This window comes from Schistocerca americana, chromosome 2, assembly GCF_021461395.2.
Source record: "Schistocerca americana isolate TAMUIC-IGC-003095 chromosome 2, iqSchAmer2.1, whole genome shotgun sequence".
Classification (NCBI taxonomy): Eukaryota; Metazoa; Arthropoda; class Insecta; order Orthoptera; family Acrididae; genus Schistocerca; species Schistocerca americana.
This window is the reverse complement of record NC_060120.1, coordinates 1,038,829,918-1,038,839,959: the sequence shown is the minus strand read 5'-3', so window position 1 is coordinate 1,038,839,959 and position 10,042 is coordinate 1,038,829,918. Positions and strand designations below refer to the sequence as shown.

The 10,042-nt window shown below is 41.3% G+C and overlaps 1 pseudogene; it reads left to right on the top strand.

Annotated features, from left to right (window-relative positions):
* The first annotated feature begins 3,194 nt into the window (after positions 1-3,194).
* LOC124597461 lies at positions 3,195-3,312 on the top strand (annotated as a pseudogene).
* The last annotated feature ends 6,730 nt before the right edge of the window (positions 3,313-10,042 follow it).

Genomic DNA, 10,042 nt, shown 5'->3' with positions numbered 1-10,042 from the left:
GTATAGATTGAACAGTAGAGACGAAAGACTACATCCCTGTCTTACACACTTTTTCATGCGAGCACTTTGTGCTTGGTCGTCCACTGTTATTATTCACTCTTGGCTCTTGTACGTGTTGTATATTACCCGTCTCTCCCTATAGATTACCCCTATTTTTCATTGGATTTCGAACATTTTGCACCATTTTACATTGTCGAACGCTTTTTCAAGGTCGACAAAACCTATGAATGTGCCTTGATTTTTCTTTAATCTTGCTTTCATTGTGAACCGCAACGTCAGAATTGCCTGGAACGTTTATCTTTCCTGAAGCCAAACTGATCGTCGGGTAACACAGCCTCAATTTTCTTTTCCATTCTTCTGTATATTATTCTTGTCAGCAACTTCGATGCTTGAGCTGCTAAGCGGATTGTGCACTAATTCTCAAACTTGTCAACTCTTGCAGTCTTCGGAATTGTGTGGATGATATTTTTTCGAAAGTCAGATGGTATTTAGCCAGACTCATATATTCTACACGCCAACGTAAATAGTCGTTTTGTTGCCATTCCCCCGCCCAATGATTTTAGAAATTCTGATGAAACGTTATCTATTCCTTCTACCTTATTTGATCTTAAGTCCTCTAAAGCTCTCTTAAATTCTGATTCTAATAATGGATTCCCTATCTCTTCTAAATCGACTCCTGTTTCCACTTCTACAACATCAGACACATCTTCCCCCTCTTAGAGCCCTTCAGTGTACTCTTTCAACCTATCAGCTCTCTCCTCTGCGTTTACGTTTAACAGTGGAATTCCCGTTGCACTCTTAATGTTACCATCCTTGCTTTTAATGTCACCGAAGATCGTTATGACTTTCCTATATACTGTGTCAGTCCTTCCGACAGTCATTTCTTTTTCGATTTCTTTACATTTCTCATTCAGCCATTTCGTCTTAGCTTACCTGCACTTCCTATTTATTTCAGTCTTCAACGGCGTGTATTTCTGTATTCCTGAATTTCGATGAACATTTTTGTACTTCCTTCTTTCATCGATTAACTGAAGTAATTCTTCTGTTTCCCATGGTTTCTTCGCAGTTACCTTTCTTGTACCTATGTTTTTCTTTCGAACTTCTGTGATTGTCCTTTTGAGAGATGACCATTCCTCTTCAACTGTACTGCCTACTGAGTTATTCCTCATTGCTGTATCTATAGTCGTAGAGAACTTCAAGCGCGTCTCGTCGTTCCTTAGTACTTCTGTATCGCATTTCTTTGCATATCGATTTTTCCTGACTAATCTCTTCGACCTACTAGTCTTCACCACTAAATTTTGATCTGAGTCCATATCTGCTCCTGGGTAAGTCTTACAATCCAGTATCTGATTTCTGAATCTCTGCCCGATCATCGTGTAATCTAACTGAAATCTTCCCGTATCACCCGGTGTTTTCCAAGCATACCTTCTCCTCTTTTGATTCTTGAACAAAGTATTCGCTATTACAGAACTCAATTAATCTTTCCCCTCTCTCATTGCTCGTCAGAAGTCCGTATTCTCCTGTAACCTCTTCTTTTGCTCCTTCCCCTACAACTGGATTCCAGTCCCCTATTACTATTAGATTTTCATCTCGTTTTACGTACCGTTTCGATATGCGAATATACTTTCTCTATCTCTTCATATTCAGCTTGCGACGTCGGAGTGTACACCTGTACCATTGTTGTCGGTATTGGTTTGTTGACCATTCTGAGCATGAAAAGGTATACAGAATGAAAATACTCCCAAAATCAAGTCATATTCTGTTCAGAAAAAGGAATGGGAAGACCTAGCGTTAATAGCAATTTTTCACTGTGTAGCGGACGTCAGATAAAAGATAGCATAAAACAACAATAGAAGGCTCCCGTGATACCTATAAAGGACAAAAGCTAAAATAAAACCGACCGTATATGTTCGTCTATGGGATTATGTAAAATTAAGCAGCATCGGTCCCTCGTTTACGTAAAAAGGTTTGAGAAACACTCTGGAGAGAATGTTCATGTGGAGCGCGCATGCGCATCCGCGGGTAAATAGATATGCAGAACGTTGGTCGGGCTGATGGGAAACCTGGGTGATCTCTTACAATTTCTTAAAACAGACGTAGTTCTTAAAAGCCACTATAAATGCCGATGCTGTCCATAGAAAAAAAACACTTAATGTTTATAAAGTGGTACGAAGATGGTACATATTAAAATTTCTAAACTATATCATATAACTATTATTTATAAATTTTTCCTCAATAGTCAAGTGGAGTTTAGATATCTTCTAGAGCGTGACTGTTTTATGAATAATCGTTGTCTGACATAGTTTACAAATAACCGCAGAAACCAATATTGGACGTACGACGAAAGTATCCTCAAGGACAGTGCGGCGGAATTTGGTTCAAATGGCTCTGAGCACCATGGGACTTAGCTGCTGAGGTCATCAGTCCCCTAGAACTTAGAACTACTTAAACCTAACTAACCGAAGGACATCACACACATCCATGCCCGAGGCAGGATTCGAACCTGCGACCGTAGCGGTCGCGCGGTTCCAGACTGTAGCGCCTAGAACCGCCCGACCACTCCGGCCGGCCCGAAATTTGGAATTCATAGGCTGTGACAACAGACGACCGACGCGAGTGCCTTTGCTAACAGCATGACGTCATCTGGAGTGCCTCTCCTGGGTTAGTAACCATATCGATTGGACCCTAGACGACTGGAAAACCGTGGCCTGGTCAGATGAGTCCCTATTTCAGCTGGTGAGAGGTGACGTTAGGGTTCGAGTGTGTCGCAGACCCCACGAAGCCATGGACCCAAGCTGTTAACAGTGCACTGTGGAAGTTGATAGTGGCTGCATAATTGTGTGGGCTGCGTTTACATAAAATGATGTGGGTCCTCTGATCAAACTGAATCGAGCATTGACTGAAAATGATTATATTCGGCTACTTGGAGATCATTTGCAGCCGTTCACGGACTTCATGTTTCCAATCAACGATGGAACTTGTATAGATGAGAATCCTGCATGTCATTGGACCACAACTGTTCGCGATTGGCTTGAAGAACATTCTGGACAATTCGAGCAAATGATTTGCCCAGCCATATCGCCCCACATGAATCTAGTCGAACATGTCCGGGACATAATTGAGAGATCAGTTCGTGCACAAAATCCCGCACCGGCAACACTTTCGAAATTTTGTACGGCTATAAAAGCAACTTGGGCAACGGCCTTGCCACAGTGGATACACTGGTTCCCGTCAGATCACCGAAGTTAAGCGCTGTCGGGCGTGGACGGCACTTGCATGGGTGACCATCCGGGCAGCCATGCGCTGTTGCCATTTTTCGGGGTGTACTCAGCCTCGTGATGCCAATTGAGGAGTTACTAGACCGAATAGTAGCAGCTCCGGTCAAAGAAAACCATCATAACGATCGGGAGAGCGGCGTGCTAACCACGTGCCCCTCCTATCCGCATCCTCATCTGAGGGTGACATGGCGGTCGGATGGTCCCGATGGGCCATTTGTGGCCTGAAGACGGAGTGTTTTTTTTTTATATAAAAGCATCTTGGCTGAATACTTGTGTAAGGGTCTTCCAGCGACTTGCTGAGTCCATGCCACCTCTAGTCGCTCCACTACGCCGGGCAAAAGGACGGCCGACACCATTCTAGGAGAAATTCGATGACTTTTGTCACCCCAGGGTAGTCGATGTCTTGACACACGAAGAAGTGAGCGTGTATTTCCAAAGTAAATATTTTCACGATGGCGTGCGGGGTCATTCACACAATACGGCCATCGAAAGAAAGCCATTGATAAGATCGCCTTGTAACAGACTGAGATTCATCTCTAACAGCCTTTTGTGCTGATTTCCGGGCTCTTGACATAAGGTGGTGGTCGCGTAAAATACGTGATTAATACCGTGTCGGTTAGCTCCATTTATAATGAGCAACGTTCGTTTCGTTTCCAGTTCTCTTTGGCGTTCCGCAAGCCGTGTAAGGCCCTTCTGGGGGGGGGGGGGGGGGGGGGAGGCGCTGCATGGTACGAGTGCAGACTCTCATTAGTCCGCTGCCAACGGCGGCATTCTCTTTGATCTCCGCTTTCCCTCCTCGCATCCGCCGTGCACGATTCAGTAATGAAACGTACGCCAATGAAGTTTCCGTAATTACGTAAACGTGGTTGTTCGTCTCGGTTTTTAGTACTCCTCAGCAGTTCCAGGGGCAATGAAAGCTGTTCATCAAAAGGCGGGAAATTTTAGACATGCGGTTGCTCTACATTCCCGGCACAGTAGTACATGGAAGAGTTACGAGAACTTCACTTTCCTGCAACTTGTGGTTTCCAGAGACCAGAACGCCTGGATTTTATGCTGCTTAGGTAGGCCCCGATTTGGAATGTCCTCTTATGCAAAATGAAAACAGCGAAATTAATTACGCTTATTGTTTGGTGGTTAGATTTCGCTTACAGAAAACATTGAGATAAAAGACCTACCTGTTCAATGTACAGCATTCCGAAATGGCAAGGTCACTTGGAATCAGTTGCAGAGTGTTTAACATATCTTTGAGAAGCTCTCGAGCATGTGCAATACCCCATTGTCTTCGACATTTCCCTTCTATCTAGCATCAAACCGAGTTGGGAAATTCATGATACATTTCCACTTTCCCCTGCCTTTCAACCATTCTTCTTCCGTAACTGTTCTGTTACAGTCCAGATTCCTTCTTCTTAAACCGGTCTTGATCGAGTCAATCCAACTTGCTGTGGGTCTCCCTCTCGCCCTCAGACTTGACCTTCACCATCCGTTTTCTTCCCTCTTCCATTCTCTTACATGCCCAAACCATTTCAACATTCTCCTTTCAATTCTCTCATTCAACTTTTCTACTCCAATATCCTTCCTAACAGCTTCATTTCTCACTCTGTCTCTCCTCGTTTTCCCTAACATACTTCTTAGGACTTTCATTTTGCTGGCTTGGATTCTATACTCCTCTCTTTTTGTCACTGTCCAGGTCTCCGACGCGTATACTAACATGGGGGTTAAGTACGTCTTATACAGCACTTCATTAAACCTCATAGCACTCCCTCCCCCCGACTAGGCCCCTCACACACTGATAAAGTCATTGCTCTGTTTTACACTCGTGCTGGTTCCTACCTCCACCGTTGCTTTCAGCATTATCACAGTACCTAAAGTTGTCCACAATTTCAATATCCTGTCCTTTGATGTTATTTCGTCTTTTACGTTGCACGTATCCTCTGGTTACACCATAGTCTTGCTTTACTCCACAATGCATTTCAACACACAGTTCTCGATTTTTCCATTTAAGAAGTCTAGTACTTCTTGTACATCTTTAGTGTTGGTTCCCCGCAAAATAATGCCATAGACAAATAGGGTAACTATATCAGCCTTCCTCTATGCTATTCTTTTGTTACTTTAACGATTTCATCTGCCATCTTAACCCCATAATATTCCTAAACGAATGTCCTTCGAACTTGGGTTTGGATACAGCTGAAGCTTTGGTAATACACTGCTTGAAGAATTTCAATCATTTATTTTAAAACTCCCTGTCTCTCTAGGATCTCCCATACCTTTTCTCTGGGAACACTACCACATGCCTGCGTCAAGAAATATCGTCACCAGATCTTTCCCGTAGTCCCAGTGCCTTTCTGTCCACTACTAAAGATTGGGTTCACTGTTGATCTACCAAGTCCAAAACCATCCTGCTCCTCTTGTAGCTGACCTTCCACTTCTTCCCCTCAATCTTCTTTCCAGTATTCTCGCCATTATTTTTGCTACTTGTGGTATGAATGTGATCCATCGATATTAATCACACACTTTTCGGTTTCCCATCTTGAACACTGCAATTAGTATTCCATTTCTTATTTCTTCAGGCACACATTTCCCAGTCCATATGCATCCTAGCAATCTATATAACGATTGTAGACTTGTAGGTCCGTCTGAATTTATCATGCTAATAAATGATTATAGTAAGAATCATCAATACCTGCCAAATATAACACAGGTAAGCAAAAAAATATTTTTGTCAGCTGCTTGAGATATTTTTACTGAATTATATGTTTTAGAATGCGCTGATTTCGGAAGTTATGTCCATTTTTTTCTGTAACATAAGCTTTTTTGCAAATTCAAACACAAAAATTGGAAAAAATTATCAAACATAATACATATAATAATTTATCGATATTATAATTATCAAACATAATAATACAATTATCAAACATAATATATTTTTACAACTAATGAAACATTATTTTGAGACATATAGTAACAATATTATACTTATTCATGTTTTTTATGAAACCTTTTCCTGTTTTCCTTTATACTTAGCCAGTCCTTTTCCGATTTCCATCTTTAGTTTCCCGCTTAAGCATCAAACAGTAGTCAGCAAGCATAGTGACATCCCATCTTCCTTGGTACCGTCTCTCGATATCACGGACATCCTAGTGGAACAGCTCCCCCTGTTCTTCACTGGAAGCTCCCAGGTTTCCAGGAAAACTGTCTATGTGGGAGTGCAAAAAATGAACCTTCAAGCTCATCTTGCATCCTTGAGCTTCGTATGCTACTAGCATCAATGGTTTTGTAGTCAGGATCCTTAGTATTTCCCAAAAACTTTCGCACTACATCCTTGAACGATACCCAAGCTTCTTTTTCCTTCTCATTCATACTTTCCACAAAGAGCGTGTCGGTTAAAAAGTTTTCTTATGTCGGGGTCAGTGAAAACTCCCTCTTTCAACTTTGCTTCTGACAGCTTCGAGAATTTTGTACATAGATATTTAAAACAGTCCCCATCCTTTTGCAGCGATTTTACAGATTGTTTCATCAACCCAAATTTAATATGGAGAGGGGGCAACTAAACCTTTTCTGGTGGCACCAAAATAGTATTAATAACATTTTTCTCTCCAGGTTTTAAGTTTCTCGGGGTGGCCAATCACTTTTAGTACAGTGCTGTTCTCTGGCTCTACTATCCCACAAGCATGGGTATTTAGTATAGCGTGCCTGGTGGCCCAAAAGCATCGAGAGTATTTTGAAGTCCTCACAAACCTTCCATTGATGATCCTAATATTTGATTTTTTCCAGGCTAATGGCCAAATCGCTATAGTTTTCTTCCATATGCACAGAATGTCCCATCGGTAGCGATGCAAATTTATTTCCATTGTGCAAAGATACTACTTTAAGAATAGTTTTGGATGAATCAACGAATTAGCGCCATCCAGATGAGTCATACTGCATATCAAAGCAATGCATGAGTCCTTCCACATCATTGCAAGAATCTAAATTTCCTTCTTTTGAGAAAAACTGGGTAAATTCTTTTTATCGATGCCTGTACCAAGAAAATGAGGTGCCAGATGAAAAAAAGTTTTTATTTTTTAATCTGGAACCAAACAGTTCGGCTGCATTTTTTGAAAGACCTAAATCTCTTACTACATCATTGAGCTCACTTTGAGAAAATAGTTGAGGCCTTTCATCTTCGTCTGAAGAAAAATCTGAGCTTGATTCACCCTGAGGAGTAATGTAACTTCGTCCTCCAACTCACTCGGGTATTCATCCAAACTGGAAAGTGGCTGCGGGATAGGTATTTCAGAACTATGGAGCACTCACTGTACGTATAGCTGAATCAAGGTTAGGACAACTTATGCTTCTTTTGTTTTTTGAATTGAATCCCTTTACGTCAACTGAACAGAAGTAGCAATCAGTGGTATTGTTTTTATGCTCACGCCATATCATAGGAATTACAAATCGAAATGCATTTTTCTTACCGTTAAACCACAAAGGAAGATCTTCTTCACATCTTGTACACACCTTATGCGGAGCCCATGGTTTGTCTTGATCACCAAGTTTTAATTTAAAGTAAGCAAAATAAACTTCCCTCACAAAATCACTTACGTTTCTCTGTTAACTTTTAATAGTGTATTCACCACAGATATAAGAAAAACTGTTTGGAGAAATAACGCAACTTCTTGTAGCCATGACTGGACAGAAACAACAGCACTGTTCACTTCAATAGCAATATGTCTACTGAGAGTTTCTCTTCATTTCATGCGAGACACAAATCGTCATTTGACTTGTCGCCACACGATAAAACTGAATAATAAGATTGTTTACATTTGCTTCTGGCGCCCAGCAGTGCACGGTAAAACTTGCAAGTGGTAACAAAGAATAGTTAACATAGTAAATTTTTTTGAATTTAAGTTTATTTTATCAATTATAATTGATATAATTTTTAATAATCATTAATTTAAAAAACCACATAGGTTTATTACTAATGAACGTAAATACTGAAATATACGTAAAAGCTATGTGATAGAATTTTTTGAATATTTTTCCTGTTTTCGGGAGGTCAAAACCCATAAGAAAATGTTAAAAAATCCTATGCAGTTTTTCAGTCGCAGACCTGTGTAATTGGATCATGAGATGCAAGGACTTGTAGAAGGACCACTGGTTTTGTAATCGGTCGATTCTGTCAGTACGAAGTGAACAAGGTATTCAGGGATCTTCCTTGGAAAGCTTTCGATAGAGATGGTATTTTCACAAAATGCCAGCAAGCAAATTTATGGAACCAATATCTAGAGCACTGTTGCCTCTATCGCACATCTCTTGGCACGACCTTAATATCGAGGTCTTCACGGGTATGTTGACAGTAATTGTACCCTTTCTCCATTCGAATGAGGATCGTGAAAAGGAATGATAACAAAACAAAGTACAGGGACTTGCGGAAAATGCTAGGCACTCTGGTGACCGATGAATGTAAGTACTGAATGGAGGGCATTGGAGTTTAATATCATTCCTCTCAAGGAATGTTCCAATCCTTAAAAGATACTGAAGAGCGGAAATGTCCCCATGATTGGTTCTCGGATAGAAACCACGACGTCAGCACAAAATTCTAATCTAACGGTAGTGGAGGCTAAGGGTGATACTATCTAAGCTACCCAAGCACCACTCCTGACCCCTCCTCCCAGCTTTTATTCCGCCAGCACCTCGTCTCCTACCTTCCAAACTTTACAGAAGCTCTCCTGCGGACTTTGCAGAACTAGCACTCCTGGAGGAAAGGATATTGCGGAGACATGGCTTAGCCACAGCCTGGGGGATGTTTACAGAATGAAATTTCCACTCAGCAACGGAATGTGCGCTGATATGAAACTTCCTGGAAGATTAAAACTGTGTGCCAGATCAAGACTCGAACTAGGGACCTTTGCCACCAGGGAGTGGCTAAGCCATGCCTCCGCAGTATACTTTCTCCGAGGAGTGCTAGTTCTGCAGGGTCCGCAAGAAAGATTCTGTGAAGTTTGGAAGGTAGGAGACGAGTTACTGGCGGAATAGAAGATGTGATTCGTGCTAGGGTAGCTCAGATGGTACAGCACTTGCTCACAAAAGGCGAAGGTTGATGTTGACGCTGTTCGTCCTGTTGCATTGTTATACGTCTAAAAAAAATTTACTGATTTACAAATAAACTTGGCTCCTGAGGCTTTTTACCATTTACGAGCCGTCGTAATTTAACATCATCATCAGTTTTGCGGGGCCTGCATCTGATAAAAGCGAGAGCGGCACATCCACAGTTGGGAGACAATGGCCAGATTATACGTAATTTGTGCTCGTTCAAAATTATCGCAAGGCACTGTTAGATGATCTGCAAATAATCTCAGGGAGGCGGTTGACTCATAGTAGAATGAAATCAGTGGCCGAACGTCAACTGCATTCATAACTTGCGTCCCTTTGCCATGATCTGCTGAGATCGCGGCTCCAGCTAGCTTTTCAGACACAAATATTACAAAAAAATCGTAAATCATGTACCACCCGATATTTTCGGGGAGTACGCTCCTTTTTAAATGAAACACAAAATCCCATTTTTAACATATTTAATTATAAATCAAAACTAATTCTACTACAGAGAAACTAGCGTAAAATACTTCTGTTCATTTCGATGCAGACAAGAGAAAAGAGGACAGTTTACTGAAAGGAGCTTCCCCTCTCGCTTACATTTTGTTAAAAAAAATTAAAAATATAGTTCCTCTGATTCGTTTCAGTCACAAACTGATTTCTCTCATATCGCTGATCTCAAATCACAGTTCATA